Below are 19231 nucleotides of genomic sequence, written 5' to 3' on the forward strand. Positions count from 1 at the left end.
ATTCCAAGTTGGATCACAAATATATGGCTTTCCGAGTGGATACAAGCTATGCCAATCAAATGCATTATTACTATCAGTGAATTTGATGCAGTATAAAACCCACTGAAGATCTTGATAATAAAGGCAAATATATTCCAAATTTGATCACAAACAGAACAAAAATATGGCCTTCAGAGTGGTAACTGGCTCAGTCAATCTGATGCAAGATCACCTCACTTACATGCATGGATCTTGTTAATTACTCAACTCATCTGAGATCTTAACATATATTTAGTCAAACCAGAAATCTGATGTAAACTCAGGTAATCAATGTTAAGAGTACCTCATTAATATTCATGGATTTTGCTCACTATCAAACACATCCAACATCCCAAGGATATAAACTTGTATGATACCTATTTCAAGTCTGATGAAAATTGGAAAACAATTCAATCAATCATATGCAAGATCACCCTATTAGCACTGATTTTGCTCATTATAAAATTTATATGAGAATACAATGATTACCCGTATATACTCATTTATAAGTCTAGTGCAGCTGTAAACAAAAAAGACCCTGATCTGCCATCACATAAAGCACCTACAGATCAGGGTCTATGTTGTTTGTTCTACTGATTGCTCCTAACAAACTGCATAGACCCAGATCTACTTGTGCTATATGCAAGTGCAGATCTGGGTCTGTGCAGTTGGATTTGTCTTATAAGTGAGTACATATGGTAAGAATATATCCCAAGTTTGATAAGACAAAACCAGGTTAGAAATAGGCCTCTAGAGGGGTACCAAGGTAGCAACATTCAACAAAATTTCTAAACCTGTACATGGTATACAATAATCGAAGTGATTCAAGACTCAAGTGCTCTCTCAGTCTGTACATTAAACTTGCAACTGATGGCTACTTACATGTAAACCACTGACAATGTGCACACCATACCTCACTCATGTAAACCATTGACAATGTGCACACCATACCTCACTCATGTAAACCATTGACAATGTGCACACCATACTTCACTCATGTAAACCATTGACAATGTGCACACCATACCTCACTCAATTTGCAGTCATTTCATTTGGTGTACATCTCTTGACCCTTCTTATGACAGGATATAGTTGTTAAGACATAGCTATGTTAAGTATATCACTTATTACATCACCACAACTATAAACATTTACAATTTGATTTTTTAAATTGCTGGTGCAAATTCATATTAGTAGTTCCTTTTTATACTAAAATTTTAATGATTGTTACCATGTATACATGCATATAAATTGAGTCAAACTGCAAATAACAAAGATCCTGATCTGCCATTGCATTATGTGCCCGAAGATCAGGGTCTATGTTGTTTGTTTTACTAATTACTCCTAAGTAGCATGAGTTCTTCCATTTTAGTGTCAATTCTTTGCGCTTTTTTGGCTGAACTATCATTTTTGGTGTTGGTATCTGATATGGCAGTGTCCTCTGTTGCCATCATAATTAATTTCGATTCAATCATTTCCTAAAATCACTATATTCTTAGTATCTGCATTTATACTAAACCATCAGTCATTATCACTTTCAATGATTTAAGTATTTGGTGTGAAAAACTGGGGCATTTCTTAATTCTGTAAAAACTCCATTAAAGCAGGAAGTCATCTTGATCAGTAAGTGGCTTGCCACATTGTTTAAGTGAAAGGTATCATGCAATCTGATGATTTAGTCAGCTTGCTTAATTCATTAACCCTTGGTGCCCCATTTAAGTGTCAGATTGTAGTACCCTACTTCAGAGATCTGTCGTGTCAAGGTCATTTAAGATACACTAATGTCGGTGGTATTGCAGAAGAGTAGACAGATGTAGCTGTACAATGGTACCAAATAATCAGGATTTTCAAGCTGCATTACCAAATACAGAGGGAAAAGCATTGTTTGAGACCCGAAATATTTTAACACCCAAAATTCACTTGTGGTCAGAATCCGAATTTGTGTCTGGATTTTAGACTTTTTGGCTTCAGGTCTAAGGCAGACTGGTCTGAACTGTGCACAGACAGAAGAACCTTTGCAAAAAGTGGGATAAGATGGAGATTGGGAGTAAAACTTTGGTAAATGAAGGTATGGAGAACTGCGTGTGTGTGATTTGAATTTTTTACAAGCTTTAACAATTTTTCAGTCATATCGCTACGATGTCTGCAGTGTGGCAGTTTATAGTGATGTCCAGCACTGGGGCATCATGCCGCAGACATGTAGCATGATGTCCCACTCATTCACATTATCCTGACACCAGGCCAACTAGTCCTAACACTAACCTCTTAATGCTCAGCACCAAGTGAGGCAGCTGTTGGTACCATTTTTGTAAGTCTTTGGTATGACTCGGCCAGTGATCGAACCCACGACCTCCTTCATCAGAGGCGGATGCTCTAACCACTAGGCCACTATGAAGAACTAATGTTATTGTGCAGAAAACAATTTTTCCCTGCAGAATGTAACCTTGACCTTTGACCTCCAAACTGACAGGTTCCTTCCTTACCTAAAGTGTGAGCCATCCAGAGTTTGGTAACTGTAGAAGATGGAAAACCTAAGTTATTGTGCAGAAATGAGCTCATATTTCAGGCAGTCTTTATTTTGACCCTTTTGATCCTGAAATAGGAAATAAAAAGGATTCTTCCTTACCCCATGTAGAATCAATCTACAAGGTTTGATATTAACAGAAGGTGGGGAACTCAAGTTATTCTGCACAAGCCATGTTTCTTATTTCAGTCAGTGATATTGGTCTTTACCGTTTTTACCCCAAAACTTAATAAGATGTTTCCTTACCCTAAGTGCAAGCCATACACAGTGTCTGATAAGTGAAGATGGCGGACAGTTTCAGTGTCTGTGACAACAACATTGTTAAATGACAAAGATTATAACATACACATAATGTAAAAAAGCAAACTAAGTGACCCTGATAATTTATTTCTGTCAGGGAGATTATCAGCTCTAGTTACCAAATCACCCAGCCTGGCAGGTAGATATAAAAAGATATAAAGAAGTAAAAAAATTCAGTGTATACCTGAACATATGAACTGTACATTAATTTGGACATCATCTAAGTAATAATTTTTGTACAAATCGCCATGGAAACTGATAAGTTTATGTAATTTTTGTACAAATCATCATGGAAACTGAAAAGTTTATGTAATTTTTGTACAAATCATCATGGAAACTGAAAAGTTTATGTAATTTTTGTACAAATCATCATGGAAACTGATAAGTTTATGTAATTTTTGTACAAATCATCATGGAAACTGATAAGTTTATGTAATTTTTGTACAAATCATCATGGAAACTGATAAGTTTATGTAATTTTTGTACAAATCATCATGGAAACTGATAAGTTTGCTCTTCTTTATGGAACTGGCTGTCAACCATAAATGCAGAAGAAAGAATTAAATGCAGTGTTTTCTCATGATGTGCAACTGTGAGAATTCTCCATTAAAAATAAGCAAGCATACAAAAATTGTGCAGTGTCTGTTTACTGTAGCATAATGAGGTATGTAACATTAATAAAATGTCTAAGTCATTAATATTAATAAAACATCTAACAATCATTAATATTAATAAAATATGTAACTATCATTCATATTAATACAATATGTATCTCATTAATATTAATACAATATGCAAGTCATTAATATTAATACAATATGCAAGTCATTAATAATAATACAATATGCAAGTCATTAATATCAATACAATATGTACGCCATTCATATTAATACAATATGGAAGTCATTAATATTAATACAATGTGGAAGTCATTGATAATAATACAATATGTAAGTCATTAATAATAATACAATATGTAAGTCATTAATATCAATACAATATGTAAGTCATTAATATTAATACAATATTTAAGTCATTAATATTAATACAATATGTACGTCATTAATATTAATACAATATGTATCTCATTAATATTAATACAATATGCAAGTCATTAATATTAATACAATATGCAAGTCATTAATAACAATACAATATGTAAGTCATTAATATCAATACAATATGCAAGTCATTAATATTAATAGAATATTTAAGTCATTAATATTAATACAATATGTAAGTCATTAATGTTAATACAATATGTAAGTCACTGATATTAATACAATATGTAAGTCATTTATATTAATATAATATGTAAGTCATTGATATTAATACAATATGTAAGTAATTAATATTAATACAATATGTAAGTCATTAATATTAATACAATATGCAAGTCATTAATATTAATACAATATGCAAGTCATTAATAATAATACAATATGTAAGTCATTAATATCAATACAATATGTAAGTCATTAATATTAATACAATATTTAAGTCATTAATATTAATACAATATGTAAGTCATTAATATTAATATAATATGTATCTCATTAATATTAATACAATATGCAAGTCATTAATATTAATACAATATGTATCTCATTAATATTAATACAATATGCAAGTCATTAATATTAATACAATATGCAAGTCATTAATAATAATACAATATGTAAATCATTAATATCAATACAATATGTAAGTCATTAATATTAATACAATATTTAAGTCATTAATATTAATACAATATGTAAGTCATTAATATTAATACAATATGTAAGTCACTGATATTAATACAATATGTAAGTCATTTATATTAATATAATATGTAAGTCATTGATATTAATACAATATGTAAGTAATTAATATTAATACAATATGTATCTCATTAATATTAATACAATATGTAAGTCATTGATATTAATACAATATATAAGTAATTAATATTAATACAATATGTATCTCATTAATATTAATACAATATGCAAGTCATTAATATTAATACAATATGCAAGTCATTAATAATAATACAATATGTAAGTCATTAATATCAATACAATATGTAAGTCATTAATATTAATACAATATTTAAGTCATTAATATTAATACAATATGTAAGTCACTGATATTAATACAATATGTAAGTCATTTATATTAATATAATATGTAAGTCATTGATATTAATACAATATGTAAGTAATTAATATTAATACAATATGTAAGTCATTAATATTAATACAATATGTATGTCATTAATATTAATACAATATGTATCTCATTAATATGAATACAATATGCAAGTCATTAATATTAATAGAATATTTAAGTCATTAATATTAATACAATATGTAAGTCATTAATATTAATACAATATGTAAGTCACTGATATTAATACAATATGTAAGTCATTTATATTAATATAATATGTAAGTCATTGATATTAATACAATATGTACGTCATTAATATTAATACAATATGTAAGTCAATAATATTAATACAATATATATGTCATTAATATTAAAAAAATATATAAGTCATCAATATAATACAATATGTAAGTCAATAGTATTAAAAAAGTTCAATCTGCACATTTGAGTGCATGACCTTGAGATTAAACATCATAATGAAATGCTTACTTAGTGACTCTACATCTGAGTAATGAGCCACATTCAGGGGCAGATTAAGGCTCACTGGTGCCCTAAGCACTGACAAATCTTGGTGCCCCCCTCCTTTCCACGTACACCTGGGAAGATAACCCTAGGGTGCACCATGATCAAGAAACAGAACATTATGATCAGTTTGCACTAGTTTTATAAATTTTTTTGACAAATCTTCATTTGTTTTTTTTCTTTTCAGCCTTTTCTCAACTTTGTGGTTCCACCTTTGGCCCTGGTGCCCTAAGCATGTGCTTAGTCTGCTTGATGGTTAATACGCCCCTGGCCACATTCACTGTTTAAGTTAAAATGCCATTCACTGATTAAGCTAAAAATGCCATTCACTGATTAAGTTAAAAATGTCATTCACTGATTAAGTTAAAAATGCCTTTCACTGATTAAGTTAAAAATGCCATTCACAGATTAATTAAAAAATGCTATTCACTGATTAAGTTAAAAATGCCATTCACTGATTAAGTTAAAAATGTCATTCACTGATTAAGTTAAAAATGCCAATCACTATTAAGTTAAAATTGCCATTCACTGATTAATTAAAAAATCCAATTCAATGATTAAGTTAAAATTGCCATTCACTGATTAAGTTAAAAATGCCATTCACTGATTAAATTAAAATGTAGTTCAAATGACATGACATAAAACTGATGTTCTTACATGTAGTTCTAATGTTGATGACATGACATCAAAACACATCACTGCTGTTGTAACATGTATTTCTAATGATGTCATAGCACATGCCTGTTGTCACTGCATGTAGTTCTAATGTCATAACACATGACTGCTGTTCTTACATTTAGTTCTAATGATGTCATGACACAACTGCTGTTGTTGCATGTAGTTCTAATGTCATAACATATGACTGATGTTGTTGCATGTAGTTCTAATGTCATAACACATGACTGCTGTTGTTTCGTTTAGTTCTAATGACGTCATGACACAACTGCTGTTGTTGCATGTAGTTCTAATGATGTCATGACACATGACTGCTGTTGCTACATGTAGTTATAATGTTGATGAGATCATAACACATGAATGCATTTGTTTCATGTAGTTTTTATGTTGATGATGTCATAACACATGACTGCTGTTGTTAGATGTAGTCCTAATGTTTATGAGATTATAACACTTGATGGCTTTTGTTACATGTAGTCCTAATGTCATAACACTTGATGGCTTTTGTTACATGCAGTTCTAATGTCATAACACTTGATGGCTTTTGTTACATGTAGTCCTAATGTCATAACACTTGATGGCTTTTGTTACATGCAGTTCTAATGATGCTGCTGCTGTGCTGATAATCAACACATGTAAATTAAGTTGTATCTTTACTCATTAAAAGTTATTTATCATATGCACACACATTTCTTAGAATATACAAGTTTATGAAAATGACAAAAAGAAACAAAAAAAAAAGGAATTTCAAAAACCAACCTTAATAGTTTTTTTCATAAAAACTAGTTTTCTTGACATAATAAAAGTTTGTAGAATTTGAGCATAATATGAGCAAAAACTGTTATCTTACCATTTACAGACTGCAAAAACTGTTATCTTACCATTTACAGACTGCAAAAACTGTTATCTTACCATTTACAGACTGCAAAACTGTTATCTTACCATTTACAGACTGCAAAATTGTTATCTTACCATTTACAGCTGCAAAACTGTTATCTTACCATTTACAGACTGCAAAATTGTTATCTTACCATTTACAGACTGCAAAATTGTTATCTTACCATTTACAGACTGCAAAACTGTTATCTTACCATTTACAGACTGCAAAATTGTTATTTTACCATTTATAGACTGAAAAATTGTTATCTTACCATTTACAGACTGCAAAATTGTTCGAATTATTTTGTTTGAATAAGGAGAAGAAAGGATCTTCTTTAAAAGTTACCAAAATAAATGCAGGAAATTATGGTTACATTGATGAATTGAGTATTACCAGATATTGGTGCAAACACTTATCTTCTTATAATTGATTCTGTTGTTTTCTAAACTTTTCATAAAAATCTTTGTTCCAAAGAGTTGAGTTGTTTGGGGTATATGTAATTATAATCCATAATTAATGGTAATTGTTTGAAACTGTACCATCTATACCTGTGCGCAAGTTGGGACCAATTGCAAACAACACAGATCCTGATCTGCCATTGCATAATAAATAGGCAGATCAGGGTCATGCTGGTTGTTCTGCATATTGCTCCCAACAAACTGCACTGATAATGTACCTGCAGATCTGGGTCGATGAATTTGGATCAGACATGCATCTCAGTATATACGGTCCATAGCTCAGCATCATATATGGAATTTTATGGCAGCAGAAAACACAATCTTATCAAAGATGTTGCACTTGGAAAAATAAAAAGTTCAAATATATAAAATTAAATTGTTTCATCAACTTGAGAATGTACCACAAATACTGTATGTCACAGATGGAAATCTTCCTAAGCCAGGGTCCATTCTAGAACTTGAAATTCAAGGGGGAATTATCAACTTTATATGAAAAATTGGGGGCACTGGCTGAACACATGAAGGTTTAACGAAAAGAATTGTTTAGTTGAGTTTTAGGTACAATTTTTGGGAAATTAACATGACTAACCCTGTTTTCTTGTATACTTACTTGTGTTAGCATGACATTTTTATTTTCATAGTACATGATCATTCTGTGAAATTTCATCATACATTACCAGGAAAAATTGAGACTTTTCATTTTACAGTCATGCAATTAATGTGTCATTGTGTTCAATACTATGTAATTATGCTAGTTTTCTTGCAACATTATATATATATATATATATATATATATATATATATATATATATATATATATATATATATATATATATATATATATATATATATAAATAAAAAATCAAACATGCAAAAATTGTGGCAGAATGTATATACTTCTACAATAACAAATTTTAGCTCAAGTATGTACATATTTTCCTTGAATACACCCTAAGTAAACATATTTAGTCTAGAAAATGGGTTATTTATGGGTTATTTATGTTATGTATAATCAACATGGCTGCAACTAGTGACATTGGACCTTCTTTTAAAACATAAGGACTTAGTTTTTAGCAAGCATGTTAATTTTCAAGCACTTCCAAGGCCTTGACTTTGTCAAATACAGTAACCCCCAAGTCACCCCCTGTCCATTAATAAAAAATAAACACATCAAATATATTCACCTTAACAGTATATTGAGATATCTACACAAACTGATAGCATGTGAATAAAGTTCTTTAATAGATCCTTATTTTCTTGAGATAGCCATTAAACATGGACGTATCGTTACTTTGATTTAGACCAATTTGAGATTTGAGAAAGAGAATAATGACTAGGTAAACTGGCAATTACCGTATATACTTGAGTATAAGCCAAATAATTTTGGAAAAAATAAAGACCTGTAAGAAGGGTGGGTGGGTTTGGCTTATCCGCGGGCCGATGTCCAAACCTGACCAATTTAGGTCTTTTTATTGACTACTGTAACGGCTGTGAATCTTGGGACATGAAACAATAATTTTTTTTCCGTGTCCTAAGACATAGGCATGTAAACAAAGTACCTTTTGGTGACACGAGAATTATTAAGCTGTTATAAAGTACTATGATTGATTTTGTTTTTATTTTGCATGTGCATATTTTCTGATTTCTCCAACATGAAGTTAAATAAAGGTAAATACAGACTTCATAATTTGTGGGCCAGTTGAGTTTACCAGGGAGACCATGCTGAACTATAATGTACAGTACTTACACAGTGCAAAGCGTACATAGCGTCACTTAAATCTATTCCAAACATATTAGATGCAGATTTTGCTTTAATTGTTTTGACCAAATTGCATTCTTCCAGATAACATTTCAGCTAGTCCTTAATAGATATTTCATTTACATTGAATCACGTGCTCACGAGGTACTCATTTTCAATGATATAAGCGATCCTACAAATTGAGGTAATTTTTTTAAAAAGGTATGCACGTTTAATTGTACATGGCACATAACCATCATAATTTACAAGTTCACAAAGAGTAGTAATAATAAAGGCTATAATTCTCATAGAGATCAACTAAGATCAACAATCAATCAATTTTAGTTTTGTGTTTTAGCTGAACAAACATAACTTGCCACACAATGGAAAGCTTGATGTTTTGGTGTCTCCTATGTTGATAGTTGGCTAATTAGCTTTTCGTTTTGTGGCAGCAGTACAGGATCCTTTAATCACTAAAACCCTGAATCTGGCTTGTGATAAGAGGGAATTCTGACCGGTAACTATACCAGTACATTGATGTGTAATTGCCTTTTATTTCATAATATTAGTATGATTACCATAGTTTTGTAAGGCATACCTTTGAACTTTTCAAAAGCTAAGTAGGGAGACTGAATAAATAAAAAAATAGACTGGGACCTAAAATCGGGAGCTATTTCGTGGCATTTTTAAAGCCTTGTTTTCACTAAAAATTGATCGATCTTCCTGGTCCAATATTTGTGAAATTCGCAAAAAGACTTGCCGTTTCTCCATGTGAAGTGCCCTATTTTCCCCCAGAACGTGCCCCATTTTCACATTCTGGTCAGCTGTGGTCAAACTGCACAATAGCTAAAGATTAGTCTTAAACAAACAAGCAAGAAAGCCATGGCGACTAATTAAAAGTTTATCCTTATCGATGCAACTATTTTGTGAAAACGACTGGCCCTCTGTTGTAATTCAAAGAAACCATATTCTACACTATTGTGTGTTACGCAAGCACCAGCAATTGATTGGCAAATAAAGGATTCCCAATTTTGTTGAACTAAAGGTACCAAAATAGCCAGCCTCATGGTACCGTACTTGTGGCCACTATCTTCCCCTCTTTGTATATCTGACCTTATTCCCTTACTGTCAAACCGTAAAGCATTTAGTATTGTTTATTATAAAACATGTATTCTGAATTAGTTTTTTGAAGACACATTTGCTGCATGGTATGTATTTTCATTCCTTCTCTTAATTTAACGATGGTAATTAACATTGGTATACACTATAAAAATGCCAGGTGTTCACTCGTGTAAGTTTCTTTCGTGTGAATGGCGCATTAGCATATGAAGTTACAGCATTCATAGTGATCATTCTTGGGACTGAAATTAATTGTGAACGATTTTATTATTGTGGTTTACTTTTTTGTTCTGGTTTATTTTTTTATATTTTTGTCTGATTGTAGAGGCAAATAGAAATCATTAATTTACATGAATAATGTTTAAACTTAACATTCTATTTAGTGAAGAAGGAAATTCTTTATAGTAAAGTAATTATTTAGTCACAACAATAATTCAAAGGTGATACATGACTTTTCTTGTTTAGAAGAAATGAAAATCAAAGACATAATGTAATAATCGAGAGTTCTCTGCAAAAATCGGAAGATATTATGAAATTGGCACGTAGGCATGGAGCGACCCCAAAAATTGAGAGTTTGTTTTCCTCCTGGCATCAAAGTTGACAGGTATGGTGTAGGGTCACTTACATTAAAGAAAACTACAACTCAGCTTTTATGGTATTAGCATCAAACCGTATTGTTTGTTCATTGTGTTGTCATACTGGGATTACATTTTATTTACAATTTCAAAGCAAAGTAAAAACGTAATTACCGGTGCACTGATATAAAATGTCCAATGCTATAATGCATAAACAAACAATAATCGATTAAAAAGGGAGAGGTAGTGTTACAGCAATTCGCGATTGCTAAATTCTTGTCATTGTTTGATCAAATTGTATACAAATCTAAATTAGGCAGAAACAATAAGAAAACAGAAAATTAAATAAATTACTTTTCAAACAAGTTTATACCATTTCTTTTTAACAATTATGCACGCCAACCTCAAGATAAGTATACATGTATTTTTTTAAAATATAGGTTTGCCTAAATGCATTTAGAAGTTACCTTGTGCATCTTAAGATGTTTCGGAGTTGTAGGTTGGCTTGTACGCAGGTCATGCACTTTTTAGTGTTTATACCTGTTCAGTTTGGGGGTCGACTTATACGTGAAAGGGCTTATACACGAGTATATATGGAAGTACTTGGTAAGTACCTTATATACCTGCTAAAAAGTGGGGTGCAATTGCAAACAAAACAACAAAGTTCCTGATCAGCCGTATCATAATGTGCATGCAGATTAGGGTCTATATTGTTAGTTCTACAGATTACTTCTAACAAATTGTGAACCAATGCATTATGCAACAGCAGATCTGGGTCTGTGCAGTTTGCAGCTGGATTCATCTTGTAAGTGACTATTTGCCCAAACTAACTCAGGACTATTCTGCCAGGATTTGCCTAAACTAACTCAGGACTACTCTGCCAGGATTTGCCTAAACTAACTCAGGCTATTCTGCCAGGATTTGCCTAAACTAACTCAGGACTACTCTGCCAGGATTTGCATAAACTAACTCAGGACTATTCTGCCAGGATTGTCCTGATGTTCCATTATACATTTATATCTTTCAAGAATTTCAATGTTTTTTTACTTCATCTTGTGGAACTACATGTTTACATTATATGGATTTTTGCATCTTCGTAAAACAAAAAAAAAATCTTCAGATTTTTACTGTTACATGTTTGGAACTTAACTTTTAACAGCAGGCTGGTGCTGATATGCCATTAAATCCCATACATACATACATACATACATACATACATACTTACTTTTTTCACAGTGACCTCAAACATGGTTGTAAGTTTCACACTTCCTTCTGGTTTTCTTTGATAAGGATCACTGTGATTATGATAACAGTAAACAATACACAAATGAAGTACTTGGGTGTAAGTAGGTCAACACACTTTGCCACAATAGTCATGATCTCATACAGGGAAATACACAAATAGGTCTAATTACAATCCTGGAGGAGTGCGATAACACTTGATTGCTTGAAATTAGTGCTTAATTAAGACCAGTAAAAAATGGAGACCATATGAGAAACTCTTAGAAGTGTATCTGAAAGTTATCAATATCTATGAATATACAATATATGAGTGTATTTGATAGCCATCAATACATAATTATGAATATAAAATATACATAATACATAAAATTCAATTGCTCTTTGTCTGCTGTGTTTGCAGCTGTTTGTAATGGTGTCAACATAAGGATGATTTCATTAAAAATAAGGTCAGTGATCTTTTGATACAATCCCAATTATCCTTATTCTTCCATGGAGAACTTGATTGACTGATCTAGTTTCCTTCTAGATGATGTATGCATTTCTGAGAGATCAATCAGTATCAGAGAAAAACTGTAATTGTAACTGGATCCATTAACAAAAAATTGATGATAATGAGTGTACAGGTACGTTTGTTTATTCCTACATTTTGACAGCTTTAATGATGGGTCTCATTTTAGGACATTTTTGATGCTTTTTCTTGATGCAGGTGTGACTGTTGCCATGGCAATATGTACAATTCATGCTGTTTTACCTTTGTGATTTAACTGATTATGTGATAGAAGAAATCTGAGCTGCATACCAACTTTATCTGTTAGTGTTTGAGACTCCATTATGTCATCTACAAGTGAAATTTACATTCAGTGAAGTCAAATGTTATTTAGTTTCCGTATAAACTGATTCAAGAACAGAGTCTTGCATGCAGACTTAAGAAATGCTTAAAAAATTAAATAAACCTTCTTAATTAATGATAAGAGTAATAATAATAATAATAATAATAATAATAATAATAATAATAATATTAATATTAATATTAATAATCATAATCATAGTAAACAAACGCTGTGAAATTTGTCTCCCCTGTCTAATATTGCTCGGTCATGAAAGTTCAGTATAATAAAATCAAACTATGTCCTTAAAGACAGAGTTGTGAAATTCTTGGGCAGACAGGAAAGAAAGCATGTCTGCCAGCCATATCTCAAAATGCATTGGAGGAAAAGTGCAGAAAAGGGTTTAAAATGTACTGGTGACTTGGGTGATAAAACTTGACTCTGACACATCAGATGGAATCAAACATACTTGTATCATGGTTTACTCTTTTATCTCAAACAGCTTTATTATGATATAAAGCAGAAGCAAAGGAAACTTTAAAATACTGACCTTTAACTTTAAGGATGAGACCCCAAACATTTAATACAATACATCTCTTACTGACAAGACCCCAAACATTTAATACAATACATCTCTTATTGACAAGACCCCAAACATTTAATACAATACATCTCTTATTGACAAGACCCCAAACATTTAATACAATACATCTCTTATTGACAATGTATAAGTATGCCAACATTTATCCATTTCCTTTAATCCGCTCCAGTGGCCTAGTGGTTTGAGTGTCTGCCTCTGATGCAGGAGGTCATGGCTTCAAACTCTGGCTGACTCAAAGACTTATAGAAATGGTACTAACAGCTGCCTCTCTAGGCACTCAGCATTAAGAGATTAGTGATAGGACTAGTTGACCTGGTGTCAGCATAATGTGACAGAGTGGGGCATAATGCTACATCTCTGGGGCATGATGCCCCAGTGCTAGACATCACTATAAACTGCCACAGTGCAGACATCGTAGCAATATGACTGAAAAATTGTTAAAGCTACATTAAAAATATAAATCACACACACATACACCATTTCCCTTAAGGAATACCCAGTCGACACTGGGGTGCAGAATAGGCTTGATGTGCCCTCCTGTGAAAGGCAACTAATGGAGGCAGGAAAAACGGTGACTCATTGGTGTGTCCTTGGGCACGGCACTTAACTCCTATTGCCTCTATACTAAATAATCTGCTTGTGTTGCAGTGCCAAACGAAGCCAAATTTGACATCTTGTAGGTCACATTCACAGGTGAATAATGTAAGTTTCAGTCATATTTGCCCTTCAAATTTCCAAATTAAGAGACAGGACCCAAAAAGTGGTATGCGTAACATTTATAGTGATGATTTATAGTTACATACCAAGAAATAGCTGCCTCTATCGGATCCGCATTTCGCTGGCATTTTATTTGTGTTCAGTTTGGATTCCATTCATATCAGCATTTCATTTATCATTGTCATTCAGATTTTGCATTTACTGCTCTCATCCATTATTTTCTTTCACATTCACTTGTTTGGAATGAAATATAAATGCATTTACCAAAGTTAGATATCATATTATATGGACTCATGAGTATATATATATATATATATATATATATATATATATGGCATTCATTAGCAACTTGTATTTCTTATTTTGTTTTGTTCAAATATGACCACTGGTGATGATGTCATCATATTAATTGGCAATGATTTAAATCTGCTACAACAAGAACATTTCCATGGTTTGTAAGGAATGAAACAGTCAGTGTAATTAAGCTGATCCTGAACTGCCATTTTAACAAAGCTTTCAACTGTAGAAATTTAGTGGCATAAATAACTGCTTTTCAAATCCATTAATGAAATGCATTCTGTTCATCAATCTTAATTCTGCTTTATGAGTTTTGCATTTCCACTCTCCATTTTTTCAAAAGGCATTCATCATTTGTTTGGATTCATTCTGTAATCTGTAGGAATCATTACTTCACTGGTAAAATTACCCACTGTTTAAAGTTTTCTCCTTTCGTCTCAAATGGTTATAAAATTATAGTGGAAAGGAAAGAGTAATGGAAAAATTGAACATACTGTACAACTCCATAATAATGACCTTGAAGATATGCCCCCTAATCTGGTGCACATGACCTTAGCTAATGATGATAAATACCATGTAGCATGTACTAAGCTGCAGCTTAATCCTGAACAACACTGAGGTTATGGGCTTGAGAAGTGTCATGCAAACATTACTGGGTTGTGATCCTGACCTTGAAATTTTCAACCAGGTAGTTCACAACACATATTCAAAAGATTAAATATCTAAGTATACATACCAAATTACAGCCCTTAATGTCAAAAGGCAAGAGAGGAAGGGAATATTGCACTGCTGTCTTGATCTTGAAGATAGGACCTTAATGTGGCATCCATGTTGTATAAGTATACAAGGTTACATACCTTCATATCAAACAACTCCAAAGTTACAGAGATAAGGGAAAGTGTAACAGAAACTTAAAATAATGTGGAATGACCTTTTGACCTTGAAGATAGGATCCCCAATGTGGTAAATAACACACCTTACAGTGATGATGTATCTGCATGCTCAATTTCTTACCTTAATCTCAAATGGTTTAAAGTTTTAAAGCAAAGGGAAGAAGTGATGGAAAACTTAAAAAACATTTAGCTGTGACCTTGACTTTTAAGATAGGGTCACCAATGTGGTATGAACCACCCCTTCTAATGATGATATACAAGTTTACCAAGTTTCATTCCTTAATCACAAACAGCTTTAATGTTCTACACCAGAATGAATGTTTGACAGATGTACAGAACTTTAGATACTACTTCCCCTTGACTTAAGACTGGGATCAACAATAATGTCATACAACTACAGAGGTCCTAGACAGACCTGGAGATGAGAGTTGTGTAAACAGACATAGGCATAGACAAGCTGTGAGGTTTGAAGGGGGGTAATGTACACCATGCCTTCTTTCCCTAAAAATATATATCACATAGGTTTTATTTGTGAAGCATTGTCTGGTAAGTAATTTCACAGTAATATCTGTGTTATTAAAAAAAGAAAACAAAGGAAAACAAATACAGACATTGATTTAAATGCTTTGGTGAGATGCAGGATAATAATTATTTCATTAAAGTTATTGAGTTATATGTCTGCACATGAACAGTAGCCATGGAATTCCCTCTCCATTCAGACTGGCTATAGTAACTTTGTTGGTACAGCAATGGATTCCTAATCCAAGGGTCACAGATTCAATACCTGCCCTGATGGCTGCCTTTGCATGTCCATGGGACAGGCACTTAGCTCTGATAGAGCCAATACTGTGTTGTAAGTGTTGTTAAAACCACCACCACCACCAACAACAAAAAACACAACAAAAATCAGATCACCATCCTCTGATCCCAGCAAACCTCATGAACAAACTAGATAGTGAAACTTTAGTGATATATGGCCTATTTTCTGTTTAGTTAACACATACATTTGTATATTATTTCTCATCCAGCTGGCCCTGCTTTCAACCAGGGCCACCCATCTGGTATCAATATGGTTCCCTCCCTCCCAGTAAATGCTGATATATCTAATAGGAGAAGGGTGTCAAATTCATACAGCAAATTACAGGTGACATCACCACATTGATGGATGTTGAAGGAAAAGTAGGTAAGCTACCAAAACAGATATGTCTGATATGACCTGGTTACAATCAGCTCTTGCTGGCTTGTTTTTATTATCAGTGTAGAGAAACTGACTGGTGTAAACAAGAATGAGGTAGTAATGTTATCAGATATAAATTTTTTGTGCATCCCAATGGAAAGCATTAGGAAATTCAAGTAATCAGGGGATAGTGTTTTCTAGAAGGGTTAGATATTATCAATGTTCATTTTGCTTAAAACAGCCTACTCATTGCCCCACCCCCACCCCTTACCACCAGAAACTGATAAACAAACTAATTAACACAATATGCTACAAAATATTGACGAGTGAAAATGTTGATAAAGCCTACTGGCAGCCACACTTTTAGAAATAAATACTAATTAAAAAAGGTATCAAGTGAAATTTGTGTTTTATTTTTAGTTCAGTTTCAATGTAATTAATCATCTTAAATGTGATTAAAACATTCTGTTAAAATAAAAACAATTCAACTGACTATCGTGGTATTGGCCAACAGTGCCTCCATGAGAATCTTTGTAAATGCTTATTCAGCTTCAATGATGGATTTATTTTTAACATTTTTTGAGACCTAATGGTTCTGTGTGACAATGACTTAAACCAATAAACAGATTAACTAGGATTATCAGGTTTCAAGTTCAAAAGAAAGGACACTCTGGAGAGTGGGTTTATCTGCATCAGTATTTCTATAGATTAAGCAATCAAAAAGGAGGACATGCCCAGTAAATGAGGATATGTCCAGTTAAGGAGGACATGACCAGTAAAGGTATTGCATAGGTCAATCCAAGATTAACTGAATCAAGCTTTCTGCAACACTGTAAATGAAATAAACTGACATCAGAGTAACATCCATGTGTAGGTCAGCCAGATTTCTTGTTACAATGCCAAAGTTTATGCCTTGAGCTAACAAGCAGGTCGATTCTCAAAACGTTTACTGGTGCATTTGAAATTAACTTTTAAGTTCTAATAGATATGTCCATATTTTTCTTTTTTCTTTTTCTTTTCAGCTGATTTATTTATCGATTTTGATTCGGCCAGGGTTCGAACCCATGACCTCCCACATCTGGGGTGGACACTCTAACCACTAGGCCACCGGAGCGGTGATACTGAGAAGGAGGCAAACATTCAGTAACATTCAAATCCATTAGATGAATATTTGTGTAGGACAAAGGATATAATAATTCTCATGTATTAATCCAAGTTGCTAACACTATCCCTGCACCCAGCTGGCTTTAACCAAAATGTCAGTCTTCCTTACTATCTCTCATCCTCACTTACGTTTATGACCCATTTTATGAAGTAAAGAGTTATCAAAGCAGACATGTATGTGTGTACAAGTTTTAATGTTACAAATATGCCAATTAAATTCTAAATGTCTACATGTAAAAGAATAAAGTTGTGAGAGATGAAAAAGAGGCTTTAACAATAATACACTTGTCACTGAGGTTACATCTGAAAATGCATATGCATTTTGTTTGGAGTTGGCAGAAGAATGAGTTTGATGAGGCATAGGGTTATATCAAGGCTACATGGCCAAATGTTCTTTCTCTGACTCAGATATGTGACTGGAATCTTAAATAATCTGAGCTTTATCAGTTTAATCTGAAGCATCATAGAATATCAATATCAGAAAGTTCAATAATGTCATGCACAAATACAAATTAAACATCAAATGACAGCTCATCTCTGTAAAATTAAATATTTATGTAATAATTACTTGAGGATCAAGTGCATACAATTGGCAGCCATACTGTGTAGCCCAGATTTGTCATGATATAATGCTCCACTGGTTGGGGTGTGCACTGTTCAACTTCTGATTTCAAGCAAAACCCATCAACTAAGTTCTAGTAACAAATCTGGGTGTAAACAATTCATAGCTGAATGTCAGGTACAAACCCTGTACACTGGTACAAACCCTGTACACTGGTACAAACCCTGTACACTGGTATATACCCTGTACGAGGTCAATATAACAGTTTATTCTTCGATATCCCTTAAAAAACAAGACAATACAACACACACACACACACATGCACATGCATACACACACACGAGTACTACTACATTGGATTTTTGCAGGATACAGTAATCACAGCTTAGAGGTCAGCATGTTCCTAAGTAATACTTCATGCTATTCTCCCCCTGAACAGCTTCTACACAGTGCTTTGCATTATCTGGTGATTGACATCAGTTCTATAAATAGATAGCAGCTCTTACAGTTGCTAGGAGTAATAAAGTAAGCAAAACCTAGATAGAGGGGGGTTGGGAAAAACAGTGAAGACAACCATGTTAAATCAGATTTGAATAGAGTAAACAATCACTGCAATGAACCTTGCTAATAAGAATTCAATGATATAACAAACACACACACACACACACACTTGACACATATTAAGATAATACTTGGTCATAGTGAATGTCATTGGTGGTACAAGAGCAATTCCTACTGACCATTTGTTACAAGAGACTACAGATCTTTCTGACATGTCAATCAACCAT

At 32.7% G+C, this 19231-nt stretch overlaps 1 protein-coding gene across 21 annotated transcripts in view; it reads right to left on the bottom strand.

Moving 5' to 3' along the window:
* Window positions 1–19231, bottom strand: part of LOC149806412 (uncharacterized) — a 229104-nt gene that overhangs the window by 69485 nt on the left and 140388 nt on the right. For 5 of the 21 annotated variants that reach the window (XR_016420199.1, XR_016420198.1, XR_016420193.1 and 2 more), the window contains exon 1: window positions 12189–12278. The exons of 10 other annotated variants lie outside the window; for them this stretch is intronic. The gene's annotated coding sequence lies outside the window, so the exon portion shown is untranslated. Of the gene's footprint in view, window positions 1–2501; window positions 2597–12188; window positions 12320–19231 lie in introns of those variants that run through there. 6 more of the 21 variants (XR_016420196.1, XR_016420194.1, XR_016420182.1 and 3 more) reach the window with 3 other exon arrangements.

This window comes from Sinohyriopsis cumingii, chromosome 1 (genome assembly GCF_028554795.1).
Source record: "Sinohyriopsis cumingii isolate HCF-2022 chromosome 1, ASM2855479v2, whole genome shotgun sequence".
NCBI lineage: Eukaryota > Metazoa > Mollusca > Bivalvia > Unionida > Unionidae > Sinohyriopsis > Sinohyriopsis cumingii.